We start from the raw sequence: 20,794 nt of genomic DNA on the forward strand, positions 1-20,794 counted from the left end.
CATGTCATCTGCAAACAGTGAGAGTTTTACTTTTCCAATCTGGATTCCTTTTATTTCTTTTTCTGCTCTGATTGTTGTGGCCAAAACTTCCAAAACTATGTTGACTAGTAGTGGTGAGAGTGGGCACCCTTGTCTTGTTCCTGACTTTAAGGGAAATGCTTTCAATTTTTCACCATTGAGGATCATGTTTGCTGAGGGTTTGTCATATATAGCTTTTATTATGTTGAGGTGTGTTCCTTCTATTCTTGCTTTCTGGAGGGTTTTTATCATAAATGGATGTTGAATTTTATGAAAGGCTTTCTATGCATCTATTGAGATAATCATATGGTTTTTATTTTTCAATTTGTTAACGTGCTGTATTACATTGATTGATTTGCAGATATTGAAGAATCCTTGCATCCCCAGGATAAAGCCCACTTGGTCATGATGTATTATCTTTTTTAATATGTTGTTGGATTCTGTTTGCTAGAATTTTGTTAAGGATTTTTGCATCTATGTTCATCAGTGATATTGGCCTGTAGTTTTCTTTTTTTTGTGGCATCTTTGTCAGGTTTTGGTATTAGGGTGATGGTGGCCTCACAGAATGCGTTTGGAAGTTTACCTTCCTCTACAATTTTCTGGAAGAGTTTGAGTAGGATAGGTGTTAGCTCTTCTCTACACTTGTGGTAGAATTCAGCTGTGAAGCTATCTGGTACTGGGCTTTTGTTTGTTGGAAGAGTTCTGATTAGACTTTTAATTTCCGTGCTTGTTACCAAGAAGTTCTTGATGTAGGTAATTGACCATAAATACAACAATTGGATTAGTTTTTAAACTCTACATGGGACTTGTGCCCCTGAAAAACATTTTGAGTTATGTGCAAAAGTCAAAGAAATGAAAACAACACTATAAATAATCATGTGGGTCAGATCCAGCATCTGGGCATAGCTATCTCCTTCTAATGTCTTCTTCTTATCCTGGAGTGGAAGTAGTTTCTCCTCTGTTTGAGTATTATTTTAAGGTGAGTTTGAGGTCAGCAGTCTTCTCTATTGACAAGTCCAGTGCAGGGGCCCTTTCTAAGTGGGAAACAAGAATCCAAGAATCAATTCTCTTTAGTTATGCTGTGCATAACTGGGGCTTCCATGGTGGCTCAGATGGTAAAGCGTCTGCCTGCAGTGTGGGAGACCCAGGTTTGATCCCTGGGTCAGGAAGATTCCCTGGAGAAGGAAATGGCAACCCACTAATAGTACTCTTGCCTGGAAAATCCCATGAACAGAGGAGCCTGGTAGGCTACAGTCCATGGGGTTGCATAGAGTCAGACAGGACTGAGCCACTACTTAAGTAAATATGTAAGTAATGCTGTGCAAGAGTTAATTAGGAGAATCTGACAAAGGTCCTTTAATCTAGGTTAGAGAGAGTTGTTTTAATGATATCTTTTATATTATACATCATCTCCTGGTTTTAGACCATAGGTCACCCAGTCTTCATTCAAAAATAGATCCATGTGATAAACTTCAGAAACAATCTTAGCATATCCTTCTAATAATTGGACTAAACTTCTGTCACAATGCAAGACAGTAACAAAGACATTCATGAAGGGAGTCTTGGGCAGTAAATACAAAATCTTAAAGACAATTAACAACATTAGAACTCAGCGTTCATAGAAACAATCATTTTCTCTCTAAAATTACCCTCATTTCTACAAAATATCCCCAAATGAAGATTAACTTGTTTGCAAAAGAAGTCTGGTTTCAGTAAATTTTGCCTGATTATTTGCATAAGTATAACTAATCATGCAGGCTTTTTTAAGTTGGCTGTGCTGGAACCTTCCATAAGAAATCTCAGATTGAATTTTAATAAAAGGACTCTCAAGGTCAGAAAAGTCATATCAAAGACTTGTCATCAGATCTGCCTGTACTGTTTATATCTGTATAGATATATAGATACATATAGATCAGGTGAATACCCCTCTGCTTGGGATCCTCAAAATATTTTGAGGTTCTTGGACTTCAAGGAAGTAACCTTCCTTATTTACCTGGTAAGGCTGCTGGGCTCTCTGTAAGTAAGGTAACAGGTTGTTTTTCCAAGGGGCTTTCTTACGGTTGTTGTTCAGTCACTCAGTTGTGTCCAACTCTTTGCAACACCATAGACTGCAGCACACCAGGCTTCCCTGTCCTTCACCATCTCCCAGAGTTTGTTCAAACTCATGTCCATTCAGTTAGTGATGCCATCCAACTATCTCATCCTCTGTTGCCCTCTTCTCTTGCCCTCAATCTTTCCCAGCATCAGGGTCATTTCCAGTGAGTCAGCTTTTCACATCAGGTGGCCTAAGCATTGGAGCTTCAGCTTCAGCATCAGTCCTTCCAATGACTATTCAGGGTTGATTTCCCTTAGGATTGACTGGTTCAATCTCCTTGCAGCCCAAGGAACTTGCAAGAGTCTTCCCCAGTACCACAATTCAAAAGCATTGATTCTTTGTCATTCAGCATTTTCCATAGTCCAACTCTCACATCCATGCATGACCACTGGAAAAAGCACAGCTTTGACCATATGGTCATACTTATTGGTCTTTTCCAGTGAGTTGGCTCTTTGCATTGGATGGCTGGAGTGTTGGAGCTTCAGCTTTAGCAACAGTCCTTCCAATGAATATTTAGGTTTCTTTTCTTTTAGGATTGACTGCTTTGCTTTCCTTGCAGTCCAAGGGCATCTCAAGAGTCTTCTCCAACACCACAATTCAGGGCCATCAGTTCTTCAGTGCTCAGCCTTCTTTGTGGTCTGGCTGTCACATCTGTACATGATGACTGGAGGAATCACAGCTTTGACTTTGTGGACCTTTGTCGGCAGGGTGATGGCTCTGCTTTTGAATATGCTGTCCAGGGAATATAGCTGAAGATGTCAAAGAAATCAGAAGAGAGTGAAAAGAAGTGGAAACAACGTTTTAAATGTGTGGATTGAAACTTTATATAAAATTTTTAAGTATAATGTGAATTAACAAACAATAATGGGAATCCTTGTGCCCTGTTGATAGGAATGTAAATTGGTGCAGCCACTATGGAACACAGTTTGGACTTTCCTCAAAAGAGGAAAAATAGAACTACCTTATGATCCTGCAAGCCATTCCTGGGTATATATCTAAAGAAAATGAAAACAGATATAAAAAGATATCTGTACTTCCATGTTCATTATGTGTTCACAACAGCTAAGGGAGATTCATAGGTGTAGCAGTGCTGGACTTTCTCTGCTCTCAGTGTAGCAACTTATCTCATTCATAATCCTCAAAATGGCAGAGTAGAAGGATGTGTACTCACCTTCTGTGAGAACACCAAAATTGAAACTAGCTACTGAACAACCATCAACAAGAGGATGTTTGAACCCATGAAAGAAAGATACCTCATGTCCAAGGACAAAGGAGAAGCCACAATGAGATTATAGGAGGGGTGCAATCACGTTAAAATCAAATCTCATACCTGCTGGATGGTAACCCACAAACTGGAGAACAATAATACCAAAGAAGTTCTTGCACTGTTGGGAAGGTTCTGCTGCTGCTGCTGCTGCTAAGTCGCTTCAGTTGTGTCCGACTCAGTGCGACCCCATAGATGGCAGCCCACTAGGCTCCTCCGTCCCTGGGATTCTCCAGGCAAGAATACTGAAGTGGGTTGCCATTTCTTTCTCCAATGCATGAAAAGCCTGTCAACTCCAGTACTGGGCTGCTGCTGCTGCTAAGTCGCTTCCTCAGCCAAACAACTAACTAGGAGGGAGCACAGCCCCACCCATCAGCAGAAAACTGAATTAAAGATTTACTGAGCATGGCCCTGCCCACCAGAGCAAGACCCAGTCTTCCCCCAGCCAGTCCCTGCCATCAGCTGCTGCTGCTGCTGCTGCTATGTTGCTTCAGTCGTGTCCGACTCTGTGCGACCCCATAGACGGCAGCCCACCAGGCTCCCCCGTCCCTGGGATTCTCCAGGCAAGAACACTGGAGTGGGTTGCCATTTCCTTCTCTGATGCATGAAAGTGAAAAGTGAAAGTGAAGTCGCTCAGTCATGTCCGACTCTTAGCGACCCCATGGACTACAGCCCACCAGGCTCCTCCGTCCATGGGATTTTCCAGGCAAGAGTACTGGAGCAAGGTTGCACAATCCTCTTACCTTCTTCTTTCTTCAGAGGGCAGACAGAAGAAGCAAGAGCTACAATCCTAATGGGCTTTATGTCTCCATAAAGTTCACCTTAGTTCTTTAAAGCTATCTGGTCATATCTGATTCTATGGATTTTCTCAAACATGACATTCCAGTCAAAACCATGGTAATATAACCCCAATGTTTCCAGTATGTCCTGTTTTAAGAACAGATTCTTATCAAACTTATGCAAATAATTATATTGCCATAAAAATAAGAATACTCACTAAGAGTTTCTAAATTCTGTAGGAATTTAGAGAGAAAAGATGAATGTTACAATTCTGCTTGAGAAGTTAGAATGTAAAATTGCTGTAAGTCATAGTTAATTTAAGGGGAACAGTTTCCTTATATTTGGACAACAAAGATTAAAAGCTAGTAATATTTCAGACAAAAAGTCATACAAACTAACATTCAGCCTATGTAATTAATTCTTGTTGACCATGATCTTCTGTTAACAGTTTTATGAAGTCATCAGGGTTTCCATTAGAATTATTTAATTTCTTAACTAGTTCACTGGTATGAGCTGAAAGTTATCAGAAACCTGATGTGTCAAAAAGTTCTTTCTATGAATATTTTTGAAGATGAAGCATTTTTGCAAAAACGTCAGAGTACAAAAATAACTGTCTATTGAAGACAAAAGACTTAAAAAGCAAGGTTAAAAACCTGTTTACAATGCAATTGTCAAAGAAATTTGCTATTGTAGTGGCATATAATATTAAAATAATAGCTAGAATTATGATTGATGACATCACACCAGGACATATTTAAATTTTAGAAATTTCATTTGATTTCTAGAACATTTATATTAATGACATTTATCTATACAATGCAACCTAAAAACGTTTATCACTACTCATTTAACAATGCTTCCCAGGTAATTTAACTTACGAAATAAGCCTTAATTAGTTTAATGTCTTTCTTTGATAAGAGAAAGCATGCTCCAAAGGTGTTCTTAAAAACCTCAAAGTTAGCTAGAGGTCAAAAGAACTTCATTTAGAATTTGATTTAGGGGAATTTTGTCAACTATATTAAAAAGGTTTTAAAACACTTAATCAAATAGGATCATAGGTCACTATGTAACCATACTTAGTTATCCACCCAAAAGTGATGAAAGATTTCAAATGCAAATACAGAAATTACAACAGTTTACTCAAAAGGTAAAAACAAAAAACAAACAAAAAAAAAACACTTTACAATCTATTATCAAGAGCATATCAATATCTGTTATCAGTTCAGTCGCTCAGTCGTCTCTCTCTCTCTCTCTTTCTCTCTCTCTCTCTCTCTCTCTCTATATATATATATATATATACACACACATATTCTTTTACATGTTCTTTTTCATTATGGTTTATCACAGGATATTAAATATATTTCTCTACACTAGACAGTAGGACCCTGTTGTTTACCATTCTATATATAATAGTTTGCATCTGTTAATAAAAATATAGAATGCTTCTGAAATTTGTGTGTCATCCTTGCACTGCTACTGCTGCTAAGTCGCTTCAGTCGTGTCCGACTCTGTGCGACCCCATAGACGGAAGCCCACCAGGCTCCCCCGTCCCTGGGATTCTCCAGGCAAGAACACTGGAATGGGTTGCCATTTCCTTCTCCAAGGCATAAAAGTGAAAAGTGAAAGGGAAGTCGCTTAGTCGTGTCCAACTCTTAGCTACCCCATGGACTACAGCCTACCAGGCTCCTCCATCCATGGGATTTTCCAGGCAAGAGTACTGGAATGGGGTGCCATTGCCTTCTCCAGTCATCCTTGCACAGGGGTCATGCTAATCTTCTCTGTGTGATTCCAATTTTAGTATATGTGCTGCCAAAGCCCACACTCTCTCTCTTTTAAAAATACCTTTAGGACAAAATTACTTTATCATCCTGGAAATAAATGTGTTTCCATTCCTCATATCTTTTTTCTTGAAAGCAAAGATGTTTTCTTTATTAATTTTAGTGGTTTTAATTACATATTTTAATTAGAATTCTCAACTCTTAAAAACCTTCATTTCTAACAAAAACTAAGAAGTAAGCCATTATGAATATTAGCATTCTGTAGATTGGCAAACTTCTAAATACTGCTTATGATTTTTTAAAACTATGTGCTTTTTTATAGAAGATATCTCCATGTGGCACCAAACATATTTACTAAATAGTCCTCAATATCTTTAGTTTCTCTGTAAAAGGAAGCTTATGTTTAGTAATTAATGTTTCAGTATTTTATTAGAGGATGATCTAGATATTCAATAAACTTCTGTCATTTACCTTAAATTAGCAAAACTCTAAAATTTGAAGTTGCCAAAAAGATTTAGAGAAACTCTTAAGTAGACACACCATAAAACATGATTATTCTTAAAGAGTTCACTTAAAAACTCTGAACATGCACTTAATTTACTATTAAAAATTTTATTATATCAAGTCATTTTTCTGGCTGACAAATTTTCAACAGAGGTAATAAGATCTTATTTAACTTCTTATAAATCTAGGTACAACAAAAGTATTATATTTAATGCTGATAACTCTAAAGACATGTCTATATTAATAAAGAACTAAACTATCTTTAATACCAAACATTAATTCAGTACTGAATATTTCCCAAATCTTGTGAAACTGAAATTCATTTTAGTTTCTTTTATGTTTCTGAGAGTTTATCTAAGTGCTTAATTTTCTTTAAACCAACTAAATAGGACTCTTACAAATTAATTTTGACTATACCACACATCTACAACACTAATCCATTGTGCTCTGCATGCGTGGGTTCGTATCCCATCCTGTCCCCTCCCGCTGTAGTGTGGGAGTGAGGTTTTAGTGCCTTGTGAACAAGGTATAAATTGGTGTTCCATTACGGATGAACTGTGTAACTTTCACACATATATGTAGACACACACAAACAGAGATCCCTTAGTTCCCATTCCAAATTTTCAGCCTTGTCAGGTTCAATAAATCAATACCCATTCGTTATAGAAAAGGTCAGATTTGAATTGGGTTTCTGGCAGATGGACACTTATTTAGGTGGCTAAACCCTTTTTTTCACTAGACACTGAAAAATTATATTTTTCCTTGACAAGTCAAGTTCCAAATGACCTATCTCCTTATTCATTTTCTTTCCATAAAAATTACATTCCTAAAATTTGCACTTAAAAGATGGCCTAGATAAAACTTTCTGGAGAAGACCATGTAGAACATTTACATCTCAAAGGCTCAGGGAGAGAAATGCAAGATCCTTCTAGAAGGGCTTTGTTCCTGTAAGGCCAGAATTTTTTTTTCTTTTAATACTTACAAACCTCATAAGATAGATAGGGGAAATTTGGGTTAATTAGTGTTGTTTGTTGCTCGCACAGTCATGTCCATCCCTTGGCGATCCCATGGACTATAGACCACAAGGCTCCTCTACCCATGCCATTCCCCAAGCAAGAATACTGAAATGGGTTGCCATTCCCTTCTCCAGGGGATCTTCCCAACCCAGGGATCAAACCCACATATCCTGCATTGCAGACCAATTTTTTTTTTTTTTTAAACCATCTGAGCCACTGGGGAAGACTAGCGGATGTTTGAGGGAGAGAAAACAAAAAAAAAGGATTGATGGGCTTTTAATTGTTTCTCAAGCCAAACCTCTGGTCCTGGAAAGAGTAGATTTGTAAAATTGAGTACTGCTGTTTTTTAATTCCTCAAGGAATTAAGTGCATGCGTCCTTTGCCCAGCCACTTCAGTTGTGTCTGACTCTTTGCAACTCTATGGGCTGTAGCCCACCAGGCTCCTCTGTCCATGGGATTCTCTAGGCAAGAATACTGGAGTGGGATGCCATGCCCTCCTGCAGCGGACCTTCCCAACCTGAATCTGCCTGCATCTCCTGCATTGCAGGCAAATTCTTTACCCACAGAGCCACCTGGAAAGCCCATCAGGGAATTGAGTAGCCACATCCTTGGTGGCTCAGCTGGTAAAGAATCTGCCTGCAAATGAGGGAGATTGGATTTGATCTCTGGGTTGGGAAGATCCCCTGGAGAAGGGCACAGCTACCCACTCCAGTATTCTGGCTTGGAAAATCCCATGGACTGTATAATTCATGGGATTGCAAAGAGTCAGACACAACTGAACAATTTTCACTCACTTTCATAAACATCAAAGGATGGACATACCCATCCACCTATGTTGGGATGCTTTTCTTTCCTTCTGGGTATATTTAGCTTGGGGGAGAAGGCCAAAAAGTTCCTTATCAGGCTGTGAATATCAGCTGTGTTCGCTAGTTTAGTCAGACCAATGGCCTCCCATAAACGTAATCCATTTACAAAAACTTTTGAGGATCCTCTCTGCATTTAAGGAATTCTTTAACTATGGCCCTCAGTTCACCCCTTGACCCAAAGAGGATTGCCTACAGCCTTAAGAGGTCCTATTTCTAAGGGTAACTGCTTAACAGTCTCTTCAGAGTGGAAAAGCAATTCATACAGAGGATTATAAGAATGAGTACTCAAATAAAGGAGGATAGAGGGGAGTAGGAGCTATGTCAATCTTACAGTCTTTTAGATGCTTTTTATATTTTTAATCATTCATTAGCCTTATACCACAAATCCTTCAAAGAAGCTGTTTTGGAAATTAGAAGTCTTTGGGGACTTTGCATACCAATTAAAATAAGTACAAGTGTTTAAGATGAGCACTTTCTAAAATTTTAACAATTTCAAAGTCTTTCAAATTCTGAGGATCCATCATTTGTCTATTGATGTTGTTCAGTCAGTAAGTCATGCATACCAGTTTTTCCTGTCCTTCACTATCTCCTGGAATTTGTTCAATTTCATGTCCATTGAGTTGGTGATGCTATCTAACCATCTCATCCTCTGCCAACCTCTTGTCCTTTTGCCTTCAATCTTTCCCAGCATCAGGGAAATGAGTTTTCCATTGAGTTGGCTCTTCGCATCAGTTGGACAAAGTATTGGAGCTGCAGCTTCAGCATCAGTCCTTCCAATAAACTTTCAGGGTTGATTTCCTTCAGGATTGACTCATTTGATCTCCTTACAGTCTAAGGGACTCTCAAGAGTCTTTTTCAGCATCACAAATCAAAAGCATCAGTTCTTCAGCTCTCAGACTTCTTTATGGTCAAACTTTCACATCCATACCTGACTACTGGAAAAATCATTAACTGTGACTGTACAGACCTTTGTTGGCAAAGTGATATCTATTGATGAGTAGGATCTTAATAGTGATTCAACTCAATAAGCCTTTTTGTGGCTAAACCAAGTATGTAAGAGGCTTCCTGCAAGAGATCACAAAGGATGCAGCCCTCACAAGATGCAGAAATTTCACGCCCAAGGATGTTCTAAGAAAGTAAAGACTTTCATTGTACAAATGGAAACAACAAAGTTTGAGATGACAAAGGTTGCTTATGGACTGAGATCCGTTATGACAAACTCCCCTGAGAGCTGACTCTGTCAGACAAAGAATTTCTCAGTTTGGAATTCCAGTATACTGAGTGACTGCCAAATGTACGTGCACCTTCTGTATGTTAGAGACAAGTTTTCAGGATATATATAAGATTAAAGGAAAACCTAATCAGACCAATAATTTTCCTCCATATGACCAAAGACACAAAAGACAGAGACAACAACAAGAAAACCTGACCATGTCTGGGAGGAAAAGGATTAACAAACCTAGAGTACTCTTCCACATTTCAAACCAAAAGTCACTGAGTTCAAGGAGCTAACTCTACAAAAATTTATTCCCACTAATCTAATTTTAGAAATGAAAAGAACTTTTACCACTCTAATTTCCAGCAAACCTTGCAGGCAGAGGTCAAAGAAACTGACAGATACGATAAGAATTCTTACCTTCTGCCAGCTTTCTCTAACTGCATGCATAGAAACTAAATTTGGAATGTCAAATGAGTCTCATCTTGGCCATTTCAGGGCAAGAGTTCCTTTAATTCACAGTGTAAAAGGACTTGTGAATATAAATTCTCTAAACTGGGAAAATCCTCCTCAATGTCTGTTAACTGAGGAGTCAGGTACCTTTTTATTCATAGCCAAATAAAACTCAGGATTGTCAACCAATAGTTGGTAGATCTGAGAATAAGAGACACTTATTCAATTTCATCTGGACATACATAAACCTGGTTGGGGTATTAAGTCAGAGGTTTTCTGACTCCCCTCATTTCACTGTTTGGGAAACTTACCCACTTTAAAGTTGGTTTGTTGGAATGAAATTGCTAATGAAATTATATGGTGGACCCGTGTGCTGTTTGTGAGTTGAACTCCTCTAGATGTCACCCTAGAGTCATTTCAGCTCTTTTATGTGTCTCAGCTTCTCCATCATTCAGTCTAAAGCCACCATGGGTGCTTAGAGTACTGCTTGGTCAACTTTTACACTGTGTGTCACTGGGTGAGCAAGTTTTTAATTAATAAGTGATTTTCCCCATTGGACTACTGCATGGTATTAGGACTTGCCTTCACCACTCCCATAAATTTCTCAATTGTGGAAAAAGCCATAATTGTCCAGAAAGAGCTGTGTCCCCCCCCCCCCCCTTTTTTTTAAAAGCAGAGAACTCTCATATGGTATCTTCACTTTAATTCTGACAAATTCTATTAAGGTAGTCAAATTGAGAAAAGATGTTAGGCCTGTCTCCTACCTAATCACCAAGTCCAATCTCTTTCAACTGAGCAAATCTTCCCAGTGTTTCTCAACCATGCACTTTTCCCCAGTGTCTCTAAACTGGGAAAATCCTCACTGGTCTGGACTTGCTGAGGAGGAGGATGAACATAGGACCAGGGCTCCTAGTATAATATAGTTCAGGTGAGAAGTATACCTTGGCTCCCTTCATGGTTGCCAAAATCGTCAACAACCAAAAATCCCCAAACAATGTGAGAACTGTAAATTTCAGTTTTATTTTGGAACTTAACTGAGTACTATTGCCTGGGAGAGACAGCCTCCCAGATAGCTGTGAGGAACTGCTCCAAAGAATTAAGGGAGGAGCCAGTATATATATGATTTGGGGGGAAGGCTGAGAAATACACATAGCTGTGGTCTGAGGAGGACTTACAAATAGGTGAGAAAAGAAGAGAAATGAAAAACAATGGAGAAAGGGATATACCCAACTGAATGCAGAGGTCCAGAGAATAGCAAGGAGAGATAAGAAAGTTTTCTTAAGTGAACAATGCAAAGAAATAGAAGAAAGCAATAGAATGGAAAAGATGAAAGATCTCTTAAAGAAAATTGGAGATATCAAGGGAACATTTCATGCAAGACTGGACATGATAAAGGAAAGAAACAGTAAGAGCCAGAGGCAACAGAGGCAGAAGAGATTAAGAAGAGGTGGCAAGAATACACAGAAAAACTATATAAGAAAGATCTTAATGAACCAGATAACCATGATGATGTGGTCAACTTTATCTAGAACTGGACATTATAGAGTATGAAGTCAAATGGGCCTTAGGAAACATTGCTATGAGCAAAGCTAGTGGAGGTGGTGGAATTTTAGCTGAGCTACTGAAAGTACTAAAGGGTGATGCTGTTTAAATGCTACACATATTGTCATCAAATTTGGAAAACTCAGCAGTGCCCACAGTACTAGAAAAAGTCAGAAAGAAGGGCATTGCCCATCACAAAGAAGGGCAATGCCAAAGAATGTTCAAACTACCATACAATGTTGCTCATTTTACATGCTAGCAAGGTTATACTCAAAAACCTTCAAGCTAGTCTTCAACGTTACGTGAACAAAGAACTTCCAGATGTACAAACTGGGCTAAGAAAAGGCAGAGGAACCAGAGATCAAATTGCCAAAATTTGCTGGATCATAGCAAAAGCAAGGGAATTCCAAGGAAAATCTAATTCTACCTCACTGACTATGCTAAAGCCTTTGACTGTGTGGATTACAACAAACTGTGGAAAATTCTTCAAGAGAAGGGAATACCAGACCACCTTACCTGTCTCCTGAGAAACCTGTATGTAGGACAAGAAGCAACAGTTAGAACTGGATGTGGAACAATGGACTGGTTCCAAATTGGGAAAGGAGTACACTAAGGCTGTATATTGTCACCCTGCTCTTTTATGCAGAGTACATCACGTGAAACGCTGGGCTAGTTGAATCACAAACTGGAATCAAGATTGCTGGGAGAAATAACAACTTCAAAAAAGCAGATGATACCACTCTGGCAGAAAACAAAGAACTAAAAAGCTTCTTGATGAGGGTGAAAGAGGAGAGTGAAGAAGCTGGCTTGAAGCCCAACATTCAAAAAATGAAGATCAGGCATCTGGTCCCATCACTTCACAGCAAATAGATGGGGAACAATGGAAACAGTGACAGATTTTATTTTCTTGGGCTCCAACATCACTGCAGATGGTGACTGTAGCCACGAAATTAAAAAGACACTTGTTCCTTGGCAGAAAAGCTATGACAAACCAATAGAGTGTATTAAAAAGCAGAGACAATTACTTTGCCAACAAAGGTCCATATAGTTGAAGCTATAGTTTTTCTAGTAGTCATGTATGGATATGAGAGTTGGACCTTAAAGAAGGTTGAGTGCTGAAGAATTGATGCTTTTGAATTGTGGTGCTGGAGAAGACTGTTGGGAGTCCCTTGGGCAGAAAGGAGTTGAAATCAGTCAACCTTAAAGGAAATCAACCCCGAATGTTCATTGGAAGGGCTGATGCTGATGCTGAAGTGCCGATATTTTAGACACCTGATGCAAAGGGCTGACTCATTGAAAAAGTCCTTGATGCTGGGAAATTTGAGGTCCAGAGGAGAAGGGGGCAGCGTTGGATGAGATGGTTAGATAGCATCACTGACTCAATGGACATGAGTTTGAGCAAGTTCTGGGAGAAAACGAAAGACATGCTGCAGTTCATGGGGTTGCAAAGAGTTGGTCACAACTTAGTGACTGAACTACAAAGCATACATATTGGTAAAATGTTACTGCTAGTCTTGAGGTTCCGTTATCTCAGTTATTTTAGTGTTTTTTATGTATGGGAAGGTGCAAGAATCTGGAGTCAGTGAAATTCTTCCTTAGATATGCATTGCATCTTAACTATCTAGGGGCCCATATATACAAAACACAGAATGCTTCATCCTAAATTCCTTTCAGTGTGTGCTGTGTCAGTGACTGCAACAGCTAATGACTTGGTACTTGAGAACTTGAATGGTGGGTGATTTTTTTTCAAATTAAGTATATTAATAAAGTATGATAGAAGTGTGCTTACTTAACATGGTAAAGAAATCTGTATCAAACCAAAAGCAACCTCTTCCTATACCTGGCATTCCCATGAAACACAAGAACAGGAGAAGAATGCTTATTATCACAAATATTTGATACTGTTCTGAAAGTGCTAGGCAATGCAATTAGACTTTCCTCACTTTGGGGCCTAAGCCAGCCTTGCTCATTCTCTCTGAGGCCATTGGTCCCCATGGACATCCTCATCCATTAACCCCATCTTAACCCTCTCTCTCTAATATACAAGCAACGTTCCAGCTCTATAAACTTTAGGCATGTTTTCCACTTTCAATATTCTCCTTTCTTGGCACTTTCCTCTTCCAATGTATAGCATTTCTCTGTATAAACACTCCACCCTTCCTAGTGTAAATATAGTTTCTCTTTTTCTCCCGTTGTAAAAAATTAGTGATAAACCTTCCCTAACCTCTCTATTTACCTCCACCTCTTTTCCTGTTGCTGTCTTGCCTCAGCCCTTCCCTTATTCCATTCTCTAACCATTTCCCCCTTCCCTGAGGTTTTTATAACTTTTATCACTACCTCAATCTCCAAAATAAGTTATCTCTCTAACTCCTCCACCGTGTACTTTATCCCTGAACTTTCCAAGAGATTCTGACAACTGGGCTAGGAAGAGGTCAGGTTATAGTGCAGTTGTAGATTTAGTCAGTATTCAGGTTACCTGGCGGAGAAGGCAATGGCACCCCACTCCAGTACTCTTGCCTGGAAAATCCCATGGACAGAGGAGCCTGGTAGGCTGCAGTCCATGGGGTCGCCAAGAGTCAGACACGACTGAGTGACTTCACTGTCACTTTTCACTTTCATGCATTGAAGAAGGAAATGGCAACCCATTCCAGTGTTCTTGCCTGGAGAATCCCAGGAATGGTGGAGCCTGGTGGGCTGCCATCTATGGAGTCGCACAGAGTTGGACATGACTGAAGTGACTTAGCAGCAGCAGCAGCAGGTTACCTGGATGCCATTTCAGGCTACACACACCTGTTCCCTATTTTAAAAATATGGTAGAAGACTGATATAGGATGTAGTAGAGTACTTTATGTTTTTGGATAGGTGATCCTTAAAAAATCCACAGCTACTCTTAATATAAAAAGTTGTGAAAACATGAACAAACTCACAAAATAGTAATTGACATACTTTTTCAGGTAGAAGTATATCCAGCAATATTTATAATTGTGTATGCCTATGTTAATTATTCTGTTTCAAACCATGATACTTTCATTAGAGCAGTTGATATGTTACTTCTTTAATCCATAAAATTGCATTCAGATACTTAGTGTGTGTCTTAGCTGTAATTTTATATCAAAAGAGATTGTTTCCAACTTATTTTTCATACTTACACATTTTTATCTATTATTATTTTTGACTAATATGTTCCCCAGCATTTTAGTATGAATATATTCAAATATATAAACATGTTCAAAGCATAATAGAGTAAAATGTGAAAAAATAGTACAGTGAGCAACCATATACACACCACCTGCATTCTACAATTCACATTTACCTGTATCTGCTTTATCAGATCACTATCCATATATCCATTTGTCAATCCATTCATGCATCATTTGTTTATTATATGCGTCAAAGTATGTTTCAGACATTAGTATACTTCATGCCTAAACATTTCAGCTTGCAGTTTTGAAAGGAAAAGACGGTTGTTTGTGTATTGACATATAAAGATGTCCATGATACAGTAAATTGAAAAAAAAGCAGCTTATAAAAAACATTATTTATGTTAACTGCAAGGATTATGTAGACATAAGAATTAAATTGCCTAAACAATAGACATTTATACCTTATTCCTTCTTATCAGAACTTCACTTTTGTTCAGTATGGCAATGTGTCCAGGCCCAAATATTAAATCATCATTGATTCAAGTCAATCATGGCAATCTTATTTTCTGATTTTCCAGCTTCTTTCCTGACAGGGATAGCCATATGATCCAGTTCTGGCCAATGAGAGCAAAAATGGAGTCATCCAGGAAGCCTTTTTGGAAAGTGTTTGCTTGATTAGATAAAAGAGAGAAATTCGGCTTGTGTGGCTTTCCCCCTTCCCAATAATCTTCTTGCCTTGAATGTAGACATCATATCTAGAGGTGCAACAACCATCTCGCAACCATGAGAAGAAAAAGATGAGGACAAAAGCCCACGAATGAAGAATGGTCTCATGTTCTGTGTAATTTTTAAAATAATCATTCACAACATTATTGTAATATATGAAAAAGAATGTCTTCATTAAAATGGGGATACAATATCAGCACTAACTTAATTAAAAGCCAATTTTGGAGGCTTAACTGAGAAAGTGTGTGAAAAAGTAGTGAAGTGTGAAAAATTAAGTTAACCACATCTTATTGGATTAGTAGTTGGTCTAATCCTGAAAAAACAGAGCCTGAGACAAGGACTTTCATATATGTTGATGTTGGGAGTTGATTGCAGGCAACAGGAGTAGGAAACCAGTAAGAATGAAGCAGAAATGGTAGGAAAGTCATTGTTGTTGTTCAGTTGCTCAATCATGTCCGACTCTTTGCGACTCCATGGACTGCAGCATGCCAGGCTTCCCTGTCCTTCACCATCTCCCAGAGCTTGTGCTCTGTGTCCATTGAGTCAGTGATGCCATCCAACCATCTCATCTTCTGTCATCCCCTTCTCTTGCCTTCAATCTTTCCCAGCATCAAGGTCTTTCCTAATGAGTTGGCTTGTCTCATCAGGTGGCCAAAGTATTGGGGCTTAGAAGGTTATGTCTTCAAGCTGTAAAACTGGGGATAGATCTCACTGAGGAACCACACAGAATGTACATGCAGAATCATCCTTTGGAGGGACAGAAGACTGTAATGTTTCTTTACAGCCCCCACATCTCATTGTACAAGGGTCACTACATGGAGCATTCAACTCATTGCACTTCCAAACTTATGAATGCTTCAAAATGGCAGAAAAGATTCCTACAGGCCTATGACAGAAAGTGAGATACATCACAGTGTAGACAAGTGATATCAGGTTTGACATGCTTGTAGAATGTTAGGGTTAGGAGGATGTGAGGCAGGGCATGAAAGGTGTTTGATGCCCAGTCCACATACACAATAATAGAGATCTGAAAAATAGTGGTGGCACTGGGAGTGCCAAGGAAGCAAATTTTCTTTCATTTTTCTTTACATTTATAAAAAGAGAGGCAACTTTGTGAAGTGAATAAGCACACAAATTTTGGACCAGAATAGCTGCATATGAAACTCAACTCCACCATTTACTTCTCACTTGACTTTTGTCAAGTCACAAAACTTCTCTGTGCCTCAGTTTCATTATTTGTGAAACAGAGACAATAAGAATCCCTTCCTTATAGAGTTGTGAGGACTACAGTTAAATGTTAGCTACTAATACTTATAATAGAAATACAGGTTTGCTATAAAGAATCAGAATATATAAATATATAAAATACAAAGTTGTGTCCTTTATTTGTTAGAATACTTTTGTTTTCAAGTAAGAGAAAATCTACCCACACTGCCACTTAAGCATTGGAGATTAAAAGTCCCATAAATGGGATATTGAGATGGGAGGCTTTGGGCTCACACAGTTGAAGGGGGACATAAAACTATTCTGTCAGCAAAGTCAGGTCAAATGGCCAAGGGAGACTGAGGTGTGAAATGGAACTCAGATAAACTAAGTGGTGAATGTTAGTATCTGGCTAGCCAAGGGGAGGTGCTCCTTCCCTTACCTCCTTCTTTTATTACTTCTGCCTCTTTTTCTGGCACTTTACTATCTTGCTTTTTAGCAGCAATACCTCCTCTTTTGTAACTAGGAAATGGGAGAATACAGGGCTGCTGTGGAAGAATGATTTTGGCTCAGTTGACAAAAAGAACTAAACAAATATGATATCTAGTCAATGTTTGCCCTGAATAAATTCATCTGATAAGTGCACTTTTGAAAATAAAACAAAACCTATGCAATTAGATTGCCATTAAAATTACAACAGAACAAAATGTGCCTGTAGGACTCTGCATTTCTTCCCACCTTTCCCTAACATCTAATTTTAGAAAGGAAGATTGTGAATAAGGAAAGGAGGAAGGATAGAAAAGGATACACTGAGGAATGAAAAATAGCACCTCTCCTTTTACTTTAAGTAATCTACAATATGAAAAGCACCATATAGGAATCATTTCAAAGTAAGTTTCCTCTATCAATCAGATTGGGAAAAGGGAACAGTGTGAGTGGACATAACAAAGGTGGACAGAGGGCACTAAATTTCTTAGACTTTGCTGTCCCTTAGGATGAGTACATGATTAACTAATATCTGAGTTACCTGTGTGTAAATTTAGTCCAAATTATTTTCTACCTGTTTGTGTATGAATTATTATAAAACCCCATTTCTTTATATGAAATGAGTAAGAAATTAAAGCTCAGGAAGAAACAAGACCACCTCACTTCTTCTATGCTTTGATCCTCTTGGGATATATAATTCATTGATCTACCAATATTTTACTGGCTTGCCTTCATCCAACTGATGTCCTCCCTTCCCTCCTTATTCAGTTTAAATTCCATTGATAATTGCTACTCACTCCTTTTCAACACTCTCAACTCACTTGCCCCACTTTTACTTTAACATTGTTGTTGTTGTTCAGTCATTAAGTCATGTCTGACTCTTTGAAACCCTATGAATTGTAGCACACCAGGCTCCTTGGTCCTCCACTATCTCCTAGAGTTTGCTCAAACTCATGTCAATTGATTTGATGGTGCTAACTAATCATCCCATCCTCTGCTGCCCTCTTCTTCTTTTGCCGTCAGTCTTTACCAGCATTAAGGCTTTTTCCAATGAGTGGGCACATAGCATCAGGTGGCCAAAGTATTGTAGCTTCAGCTTCAGTAACAGTCCTTCAAAATGAATACTGAGGGGGGATTCAGGAAGATGGTGGAGGAGTAGGATGGGGAGACCACTTTCTCCCCCACAAATTCATCAAAAGATCATTTGAATGCTGAGCAAATACCACAAAACTATTTCTGAATGCTGGCAGAAGACATCAGGCACCCAGAAAGGCGGCCCATTGTCTTTGAAAGGAAGTAGGACAAAATATAAAAGATAAAAAGAGAGACAAAAGAATTAGGGATGGAGACCCATCCCAGGTGGGGAGGGAGTCTTAAAAGAGAAGTTTCAAAAACACCAGGAGACCCAGTGGGGAGTTTTGGAATCTCAGAGGGCAACATAACTGGGAGGAAAAAATAAATAAAACCCACAGATTACGGGTCTAACTACAACTCCTAGAGGAGAAGCAGCCCAGACGCTCATGTCTACCACCAGCAAGTGGGGGCTGAACAGGGAGGCGCAGGCTGCACTGCTTTAGGGTAAGGACTGGGCCTGAATGCCCTGAGGACAATCTGAGGGAGCTAATGTGAGATAGCAACCTAAACTATGGGATAGCCAGAGAGGAAAAAAAAAGGGCGGGGGGAGAGAGAAAGAGAACTTTCCCATGTAAAGCTAAAAGCTCTAACCTAAGGCACTACCAGGCCTGCTCACAGAAAAAAGGACTGAGAGAATACCAGAGGAGAGCTAGCTGCTATGGACCACTCCATCCCCCACCAGAGGCGGGGAGTAAGGCGGGTGCTAGCCAGAGCTGGAAGGAAAGGGGCAAACTCAGCCCCAGAGACAGCATCCCCTACCAAACTGCGAGCAGGTTCTCAGTTGCTAACCAAGTCCCAGGATCCTGGGATCCTGGATGGTTGACATCCGTCAGGAGGGTCGCAGCCAGAGATCAGGTCCCCAGAAGAGATGCACAGCACACCTGAGATACAGCTGCGCACCCAGGAAACCTAGTGGCTGGGACTGGGGAGGTGATAAGATGCACCATACCTGGGGAGTATGCACTCTCCAAGCACCTGGTCACCTGAGCTGCTCGGACCTGGGAAGGGCACAAAACGCAGGCCCAACTGAGTCTGTGCCTTTGTGGACTACCCGAGAACCTGAACCTGAGCAGCATAGATCTGGAAAGTGCACACAACCCAAGGCCCGCCCCAGAAAGTTCCCTGGCAGAGTAACCTGAAGCCTAAGCAGTGTAGATTGGGAAAGCACACACGCCATGAGTGGGGGCAAACCCAGTGTGATCCAGACACTGTGAACACTCCCCACACATGCCAGTCATATTTGTTTGCAGTGTTCCTTCCTCCCCACAGCACAATTGAACAAGTGATCCTAAATAAATGACCACTTTTGCCCCCTTGTGTCAGGGCAGAAGTTAGATACTGAAGAGACTTGCAAACAGAGGAAGCCAAAATAAACCATGAAGAGGGAACGGCTCTGGAAGTGACAGGTGCAACAGATTGAAACCCTGTAGTTAACACTGACTACAATGCAAGGGACCTATAGACTTTGAGAAGAAGAATAAGGTAGAACAAGGAACTATGTGAAACTGAACTGACCACACATTGCCCTCAACAGCTCCAAAGAAATTTCTAGATATATTTTACTATTATCATATTTTAATTTCTTAATTTTTAAAAAAATTTTAAGTGTTTTATTAATCCTATACTTTTCATTTTTTAAAACCTACTGTTACCTTGAAAAAAAAAAAAGACCCTAAGTTTAAAGCAAATTCCATATTTTTTATATAACTTTGGCAATTTTCTTTTGTTTTTTTTTTTAATATTGTATTTTTGAGAGTCTAACCTCTACCCTAGATTTTTAATCTTTGCTATTTGGTTATTGTTATCAATTTTGTACCTTTAAGAATCCAATCTTCAGTACCCATTTTTTACCTAGGAGTGTGATTACTGGCTTGATTGCTCTCTCCCCTTTTGACTCTCTTTTCTCTCCCCAAGGTCACCTCTATCCCCACCCTCCCCCTTCTCTTCTGTACTTAACTCTGTGAATCTCTTTGGGTGTTCTGGACTGTGGGGAAAACTTAGGAAACTGATCACTGGTTAGATTGGTTTCTCTCCTTTTGATTCCCCCTCTTCTTCTCCTGGTCACCTCTATCTCCGTCTTCCCTCTTCTCTTCTCCATGTAACTCTTTGAACCTCTCTGGGTGTCCCTCACTACGGAGGATCTTTTCACCATTAACCTAGATGTTTTGTCATCGGTGCTGTATGGATGGAGAAGTCTTGAGGCTACTGTAAGAATAAGACTGAAAACCAGAGGCAGGAGGCCTAAGTCCAAAACTTGAGATCACCAGAAATCTCTTGACTCCAGGGACCATTAATCGACAAAAGCTCATCCAAAAGCCTCCATGCTGCTCCTGCTGCTGCTGCTAAGTCGTTTCAGTCATGTCCAACTCTGTGCAACCCCATAGACAGTAGCCCACCAGGCACCCCTGTCCCTGGGATTCTCCAGGCAAGAACACTGGAGTGGATTGCCATTTCCTTCTCCAATGCATGAAAGTGAGAAGTGAAAGTGAGGCCGCTCAGTTGTGTCTGACTCTTAGCAACCCCATGGACTGCAGCCCACCAGGCTCCTCCATCCATGGGATTTTCCAAGC

The 20,794-nt window shown here is 39.6% G+C and overlaps 1 pseudogene; it reads right to left on the reverse strand.

The window, feature by feature from the left end:
* Nucleotides 1-5,875: 5,875 nt before the first annotated feature.
* Nucleotides 5,876-5,975, reverse strand: LOC128070648 (uncharacterized; annotated as a pseudogene).
* Between the last annotated feature and the right edge of the window lie 14,819 nt (nucleotides 5,976-20,794).

The sequence above is a fragment of the Budorcas taxicolor genome, chromosome X (genome assembly GCF_023091745.1).
Source record: "Budorcas taxicolor isolate Tak-1 chromosome X, Takin1.1, whole genome shotgun sequence".
Classification (NCBI taxonomy): Eukaryota; Metazoa; Chordata; class Mammalia; order Artiodactyla; family Bovidae; genus Budorcas; species Budorcas taxicolor.